This window comes from Excalfactoria chinensis, chromosome 11, assembly GCF_039878825.1.
Source record: "Excalfactoria chinensis isolate bCotChi1 chromosome 11, bCotChi1.hap2, whole genome shotgun sequence".
Taxonomy (NCBI): Eukaryota; Metazoa; Chordata; class Aves; order Galliformes; family Phasianidae; genus Excalfactoria; species Excalfactoria chinensis.
Window position 1 is genome coordinate 7,405,682 of NC_092835.1, and position 6,859 is coordinate 7,412,540.

General features: G+C 48.0%; 1 protein-coding gene across 5 annotated transcripts in view; it reads right to left on the reverse strand.

Annotated features, from left to right (window-relative positions):
* CDH11 (cadherin 11) overlaps window positions 1-6,522 on the reverse strand; it is a 76,989-nt gene extending 70,467 nt beyond the window's left edge. For 3 of the 5 annotated variants that reach the window (XM_072346118.1, XM_072346114.1, XM_072346116.1), the window contains exon 1: window positions 5,427-5,922. The gene's annotated coding sequence lies outside the window, so the exon portion shown is untranslated. Of the gene's footprint in view, window positions 1-5,238; window positions 5,372-5,426; window positions 5,923-6,432 lie in introns of those variants that run through there. The other 2 variants (XM_072346115.1, XM_072346117.1) reach the window with 2 other exon arrangements.
* Window positions 6,523-6,859: the final 337 nt, after the last annotated feature.

Genomic DNA, 6,859 nt, shown 5'->3' on the forward strand with positions numbered 1-6,859 from the left:
TAACTTAACCACTGAGACCAATTAATATGTTTCTGAAGTTTTATTTTATTTTAAAATATATATCAGCAGCCTCACTGGGATAAAATTTATGTTGAACCAGAGTTTCTATGCCATCAGTTTAACCTTAAATGTAAAACTTTCTAATGGAATATCTGATGATAACTCTGCATAAAATGAAGACTACTGAAATGCAGTGCAGAAGAAACAGCTCTTCAATATGACTGACATTAAGGAACTTTTTTGCCTACCAAGCAAGCATGGAACTCATGTGAAAAGAAACAAGAGCTGCCAAGCATACCCATAAGCTATTTCTATCCTACTTGTTTGTGTGAAGATAGAAACGAGGAACCAAACTGAGCATAACCATCCAAACCAGGCTGTTTTCAGACTATGGAGCAGTAGTGATGCATGCTGGTAAAGCAGGAAAACTTGCACTAAATAGCACTGCACACATCTGGAACAGAAGAGACCTAAACTCATTGGCCCACCAAGCTCATAAACATGGAAATTCTGTGACCTGTGTTTTAAAGGGTTACTGAATGTAATTCTTTCTGCACATCACTCCGGTCTCTGTGTACATGGGCCTGTCTCTCCAAGTAATCATTGGGAGTTCAGCAGAACTATGTTAGGCCATATCAACACACATAAACAGAAGAGAGGTATTTCCTACTGCTTACTTTCATGTCTCGAAGTTCTGTTTGATTTTGTCTGCTTTATAAGACTTTGTGATCCACAACTGAATTTTACGTCAGTGTGTCTATAATGTGGGTAACTGTTTATCTGTGGATGGGCTGCTAGAACATTATCGTAATAGTAAATTCTACTTGGAAGCTTATAACAGCTTTGTTCACCCATCACTCTGGAAAAACATGGTTCTTCTTTTGTACTCAGTTACTCGGTCCTTTTCTTTTAATCCATTTACATTGATTTCTGCTACTCCAACTCTGCCTGCCATTGCATTACAATTAAGAATTCTGATGAACCCTGGCTGCTTCAGAAGGGAACGGACTCTTACTCATTGCCAAACTCTGGAGAAAAAAGAAAAACAAAAACAAAAACAAGAAAACACAAAACCCCCTTAGAATTTGCTTAAGCCAGCACTTTAAAATTGAAGAACTAAATTATGGCTCCTGGAGCCAGCAGAGCTCAGTGGTGCTGAGATGTCTGAAAGCCACCGCACCACCCAAGCTGTTATGGAAGAAGGCCTTACGCCTTTGTCAGGCAAAATCAGCCATAATGTCTCCCTCCCCAGAGGCACTCTCAGCAGCAGGCTGGCTGCTCTACATACTTGTCTCCAAACTCCTGCTGGCTTGTGAGGCACTGCTGCAGTCCCAGTCGTGTGTAATGTACTCTGGAGGGCAGCTCTAACTTTTCCACCACCTTGAGTGCATCTAACAGTATAGATGGGTGTTTCCTGCCTTGGAGCTCAGCTCAGAATTCTACACTTCATTACATGTAGGTTGTCTTTCTTATACACAGGAATATGATTGGAAAGAGTCAAACCAAAGCCCCCTGCAGCCCATGTCCTGCCCTCACCCCATCATGTGTGTCTAGGGAGGAATGTGAGAACAGGACAGCTGAAAACAAGAATCATTTCAACTCTGCAACCCCTTAAAATCCGCACCATTACGTATGCTGTTTTCAATCAGCATTTGCAATGATGTGCTGTAACATCTTCTGTTCATCTTTGTCTTTTCTGTTTCAAGGTGCTACGGGATTTTGGGAAATGATCTCTTCTGTTTTTCCACTGTAAGCTCCACTGACCTAGATGTCTACGGGTAAAAGAAGACCAATTCATCCTGCTATGCCTTTCTTCTCTCCAAGACGTTGTAATAGGATATCCCAAGCACTGACAATATTTCTGAGAAACATTTTTGGTTTTGCCGTATCGTTTTTTAAACCTTTACACTCCAGCCCTTAGCATAGCAGAAACTGACGGTGCCTTTGACAAAGGGAGGACGAGACAGCAAATCCCTTACAAACCGCTGCGCCGGGAGGACCGCCGCTGTTTGTATCAGACCCAGACTGCGGCTGCGGCGCTCCTCCGACAATCTCAACTTACACCGTCCCTAAACTTTGTAGTGAGCGCCAAGGTGGTAACGCGACGCCGAAGGTAACGCGATCCACCGACTAGAAAGATGTTAATCCTGACAAACTGCCTGAGCATTAGCCCGAACCGCAGCGAGATTGAATCCCGGCTCCCCCGGGAGCGCCGCCGCTGCCGGCGGTAACAAAACGCCTTTCAGACGCCCGGAGCGCGGCGGCGGCGGCGGTGCGAGAGCGGAGCGACAGCGCCCTCTGGTGCCCGCCTGGCCCCGCTCCGCCGATGCTGCCCCTCCGCCGGGCACCGCGCTCTGCTGCGGCACTCGCCAGCCGCGGTCAGATGGCTTTAAAGCCCTTTCTTGCGCGAGGAAGGAAAGCAAACGGGTTTGGGAATTCGGCATCCTTACAGGAGTCGGCAGTTTCACAGGCTACGAGTATTCCGTAATCAAACACAGGGCTACGTTTCGTCCTCACATACCATTAAGGACTGTTAGAACTACATGACTATAATGTTCCTAAACTGATGAGAGAGGAAATAAAAAACAAATTCCACATCACAAACTCCAAGACTTAATCACAAAGCAAGTCCTATTAAGACCAAGATCCAAGCTATCCCGAAGCCGATGGCCACCTCCCTCAATTTCCTGAATCTTTGGGTTGGACCCAACAAAGGGACCAAGAAATAAAGTGTCATTTTTAGTGGGTATAGCATAAGAAACCATGTGTGGATTTTTAGCTTTAAATGTTAACAGAAACACTCAGACGTAAAGCGTCTAGGAAGTATGCTGCTGAATGGCTCCAAATTAATTGATTCCAGATGAGAACTCTGTTTCACACACACTGAAGATATTCTGCAAAACATCCAGCTCACAAAATGGATTCAAAGCCGCTCAAAGGGGTTCAACCCAGGAGGAGCAGACACGAGCGTTAAGTATGAAGTTGCTTCAGATTTCTATAGTGTCTGGGCTGGAAATACCTTCTGGGATTGTTGTGGAATCCTGTTACCTAATGCACGCCTTGCTAAAAGAAAAAAATCAGTCTCAAACTCCTGGAATTCTGAACTTCACCCAAACTACATCAAATACATCAAATGTTGTTCAAATGGTATATAAACTGAAGTTGGAATCATGTGATATATTATCAAGAGTTTTATCAGATAGATCACAGCAATTGTTCTAATCTTTGTAGATTCCCCACATGGTTATGCAAAAGAAGATTCAGTTTGGTTGCTCTGTCCCTTATTCATCCATTTCCATGCATATTTCCTTCTGAAACCACCGATGACAAATTGCAATGACTTATCTCATCTCTTGATGTGCTCTATCGTAGCGGCTTTTCTGGTAATGAAGTAATCTAGCTCTTGGTGATTTCTTATGGACAGACAACACTTAAAATGTTAGCAAAGTTGAAGCTGATGGAGAGAAGTCCATAAATCACATCATGCTAATTCCCTGGTGTTCTAGTGCAAAGCTGAGGGAAATAAACAAATAAACCATTAAATAAATAAATGAAAGAATCCCATTCCAGGGCCTAAGGACAAAAGCCTGCAGGAGAAATGTACCTTGTAGGTAACTTCCCTCCAAAATGTCCACTTCTTTTCCTGAAGATGTAGCTCTTTGTTCTGTAACTTTATTTTGCCATTCTCCCTCAAGAGGAAGGAGAAGTGCTTTAGAAGTACAGTCAGAAACTTCTGTTTCTGTAGTATGGCAGACAAAGACATATGCTATAAAACATGTGTTAAGGTCTGAAGCCCAAAACTAGATCTTCTTCTCTTCATTCTCACTGCCTATCTCCCAACAACGCGATTTGCACTGCTCTGCTATGAAAATGCTGTTCATAAGCAAGCATCTGCAATTCCACTCCCGTGTACTGGTGTATATCTCTCCTTATAAAATCATCCAAAGGACCGAGTACAGCCATCGATTTGTGTTTCAAACCTCAGTGGACAGAGCTGAGGCAGATGCCAGATTAATTATTGCAGAACTTCCATATTGGAAGTAAATTCATTTATTGATATAGGGCAGCCAGTGTGGAAAAAGAGAACAAAATCCCTACCTGGAGAAATCACACAGACTTTGGAAAGACTGAAGCAAGCAAGGGAAGGGGAAAAGAGGCAGACAGACATTCAGTAATGTCTGAGTAGTTGCTTCCCTCCTTCTGAATCTGTTAGTGCTTTTCTCACCCAACAGTTTCATTATTAAAGAATTAAAAAGATTTAATTTCTTATTAGAGGCTGCACGGTCTGTATCGCCATCACAAATCAACAGGAAGAAAGACTTTCCCAGGGAGTTACAACTCACTGGAATGCGAAAGGAGAAATGAGCATTCTCTTTTATAAAAGGCCAATTTCTGAATTAGTGACCTCATTTGCTAAAGAGGTTCCTTTGTCACAGATATCTCAGTAGGTAAATACTGTGTTACACAGCCACTCCGTCCTTTGTAGCAATGGTACAAAGATCTCCTCGCCTATACCGGTTCTCTCCTCAGCAGATGAATATTTAAAAGAGTAGACAATAAAGGGGGGGCTTCTATAGGAGGTAAAGGCATTTGTATCATGATGTCAGACTGCTATATGTGCTCCCCGAGGACTGCACAGGAAGCACTTTTATTCTGAAACTTAATGGTATTTATGGGGACCCACAGCCCAATCTATTTTGCCTTTCTTGGGGATGTGCTCACGCACGTCTCACCCAGGAGTCTGATGCTTTCTGCATCAGCCCGTGTTAGAGACAGATACCATTTTGGTACCTTGTGAATAGTAATGCATTTCAAAGCTAGCAAGCAAATTAAAAAGATAATAAAAGGAGAAAGATATAAATCAAAGTCTTTCCCTCATTCATTCTGGATAGAATATCCCCTCATTTCATGCACTCCTAATTTCTGCATATCCATTTCATGCCTGGGAGCTACAGCACAAGTAAAAGATTTGCAGTTCAGAGCTTTCAGTATCTGCTTATCCGGAGGAACATTTTAACACAGACAAACGTTCGTCCTTCCCCTTCCAGTCCCCCCCGGGCAAGATGTGGAAACAAGAACAACAGTGAAACAAAAAAACAAAACAGAAAATAATAATAATAATAATAAAATAGGAGAAAGAAAGGAACCTCCACTCAAGAACCCAACGGCAGTCGCTGCTCGCTCCCTCCCCGCCGGGGCTGCGGAACCCTCGGGCCCCTCCGCGCTCCCCACACACACCTGCCCGCCCGGCCCCGCGCTGCTGCCGCTAAGTTTGCTGCGCACCCACGCGCGGACACGCACGCATCCTCCCGCGCGGTGCTGCTGCTGCTGCGCGCTCCGGGAGAGCAGCGCTCCGGCGGCCACCCGCTCGCTCCGCCAAGCCGGCGCGGCTCCGCGATGCTCCCGCGGCTCCGGGCAGTGCCTACCTGCACGTCCAGCGGGGCTGGAGGCTTCCCGAGGCCACCTCCGGAGGAGGGGGAGAGGAGGCAAGTCCCATTCACAACTAGACGCCGAGCAGAGGCGGCAGCATCTTCAGCCTATTACACTCCACCGGCAGCGGCTGCTGAATGAGGCTCCGAGCTAGTGGCAGGAATTAGAAAGAGGGAGGGAGGGGAAAGGGGAGAGGAAAGGGGAGAGGGAGGGAGAGAGAGGGAGCAAGGGGGAGTGAAGCGAGATGAGAGGAAGGGAGAAACTGGAGGCTGTTGCTTCTTCTCTATTTCCTTCTCCCTTCCCCCAAGCCCAGAGGGAAGCAAACCACCGAGCCCGTCCGGGAGCCGCACCCCGACCGCCCGAGGCAGGAGAAGCGGGGCTGGGGGCGAGGGGACGCGGAGCCCACACGCGCGCACGGCTCTGCTCGGCTGCTCTCGGCCGCGCGGACACCCACGCGCGTCCGCGAGGGAACGGGGCCGCCCACCCCGCTGTGCCGACGGGATGTGACCCGTCCCAGCCCTGCCCTGCCCTGCCACCACCCCTCTGCTGACGGCCCGGGACCACCCCACGGCAGCGCCTCCGCGGGTGGGCCCGAGCCCACGCAAAGCCCTGGGCACGGCCAACATCACGGGGGGACACACCTTGACACGGACAGACAGCACCTCGGGTGGACGAGCAGCTGGAGCACGGTGCGCTGACCGCACTCGTTTCCTCACATAATTACACATTTCCCCAGGAAAAATAAAAGTTTCCCAAGCATTTCTACACATGGAAGATCGCAGCCTGTGCAGCCCAGAGCCCTCGAGATTCAGGGGTGAGCCCTCCCTTCTTCACACGAACCTAAAACTCAGGGCACAGTGTCCAGGTGGGGCAGAGCTGCTCAGCACCCCTTTGGCAGATGCTCTGTGCCAACACAGCAGCACCACAGCCTGCCCCTGCCCCACCACCATACGGGCACACACTGGCCTGTGAGATGTGCTCACGGCACCGATGTCCACTCACTCAGAGGCTCAACACAGCGCAGGGAGGGATGCGATGCACAGCCCATCAAGAATCAGTCTGGAAATGGCTGGGTGCACCTTTGTGAAAAGAATCTGCCCATCCTCAGGCAGCCCGCCCGCCCCCTCATCCCCCACGCCACCAGGCAGCACTGCTCCGGAATCACACCGCTCAGCCCTGAAGAACAAGGCTTTTATATGCTGTGGTTAATTAGCTCTGCCAATAACTCCAGGCAAAGGGAAAAAAACAAAAAACGAAAAGAAAACTGGCACAAAAAGCTCCCACTGTACAAACAAAGAATTTGGAAGGAGGGAAGCTGATAAACAATGCATCCCAGGGAGGCCGGCAGGCACTGAACTCAGCCCAGCGAGCAGCAAGCCCTGGGCCTGGTGTCAGCCCTAGGGAAGGAGCAGCAGCTTCATCCTGTCTG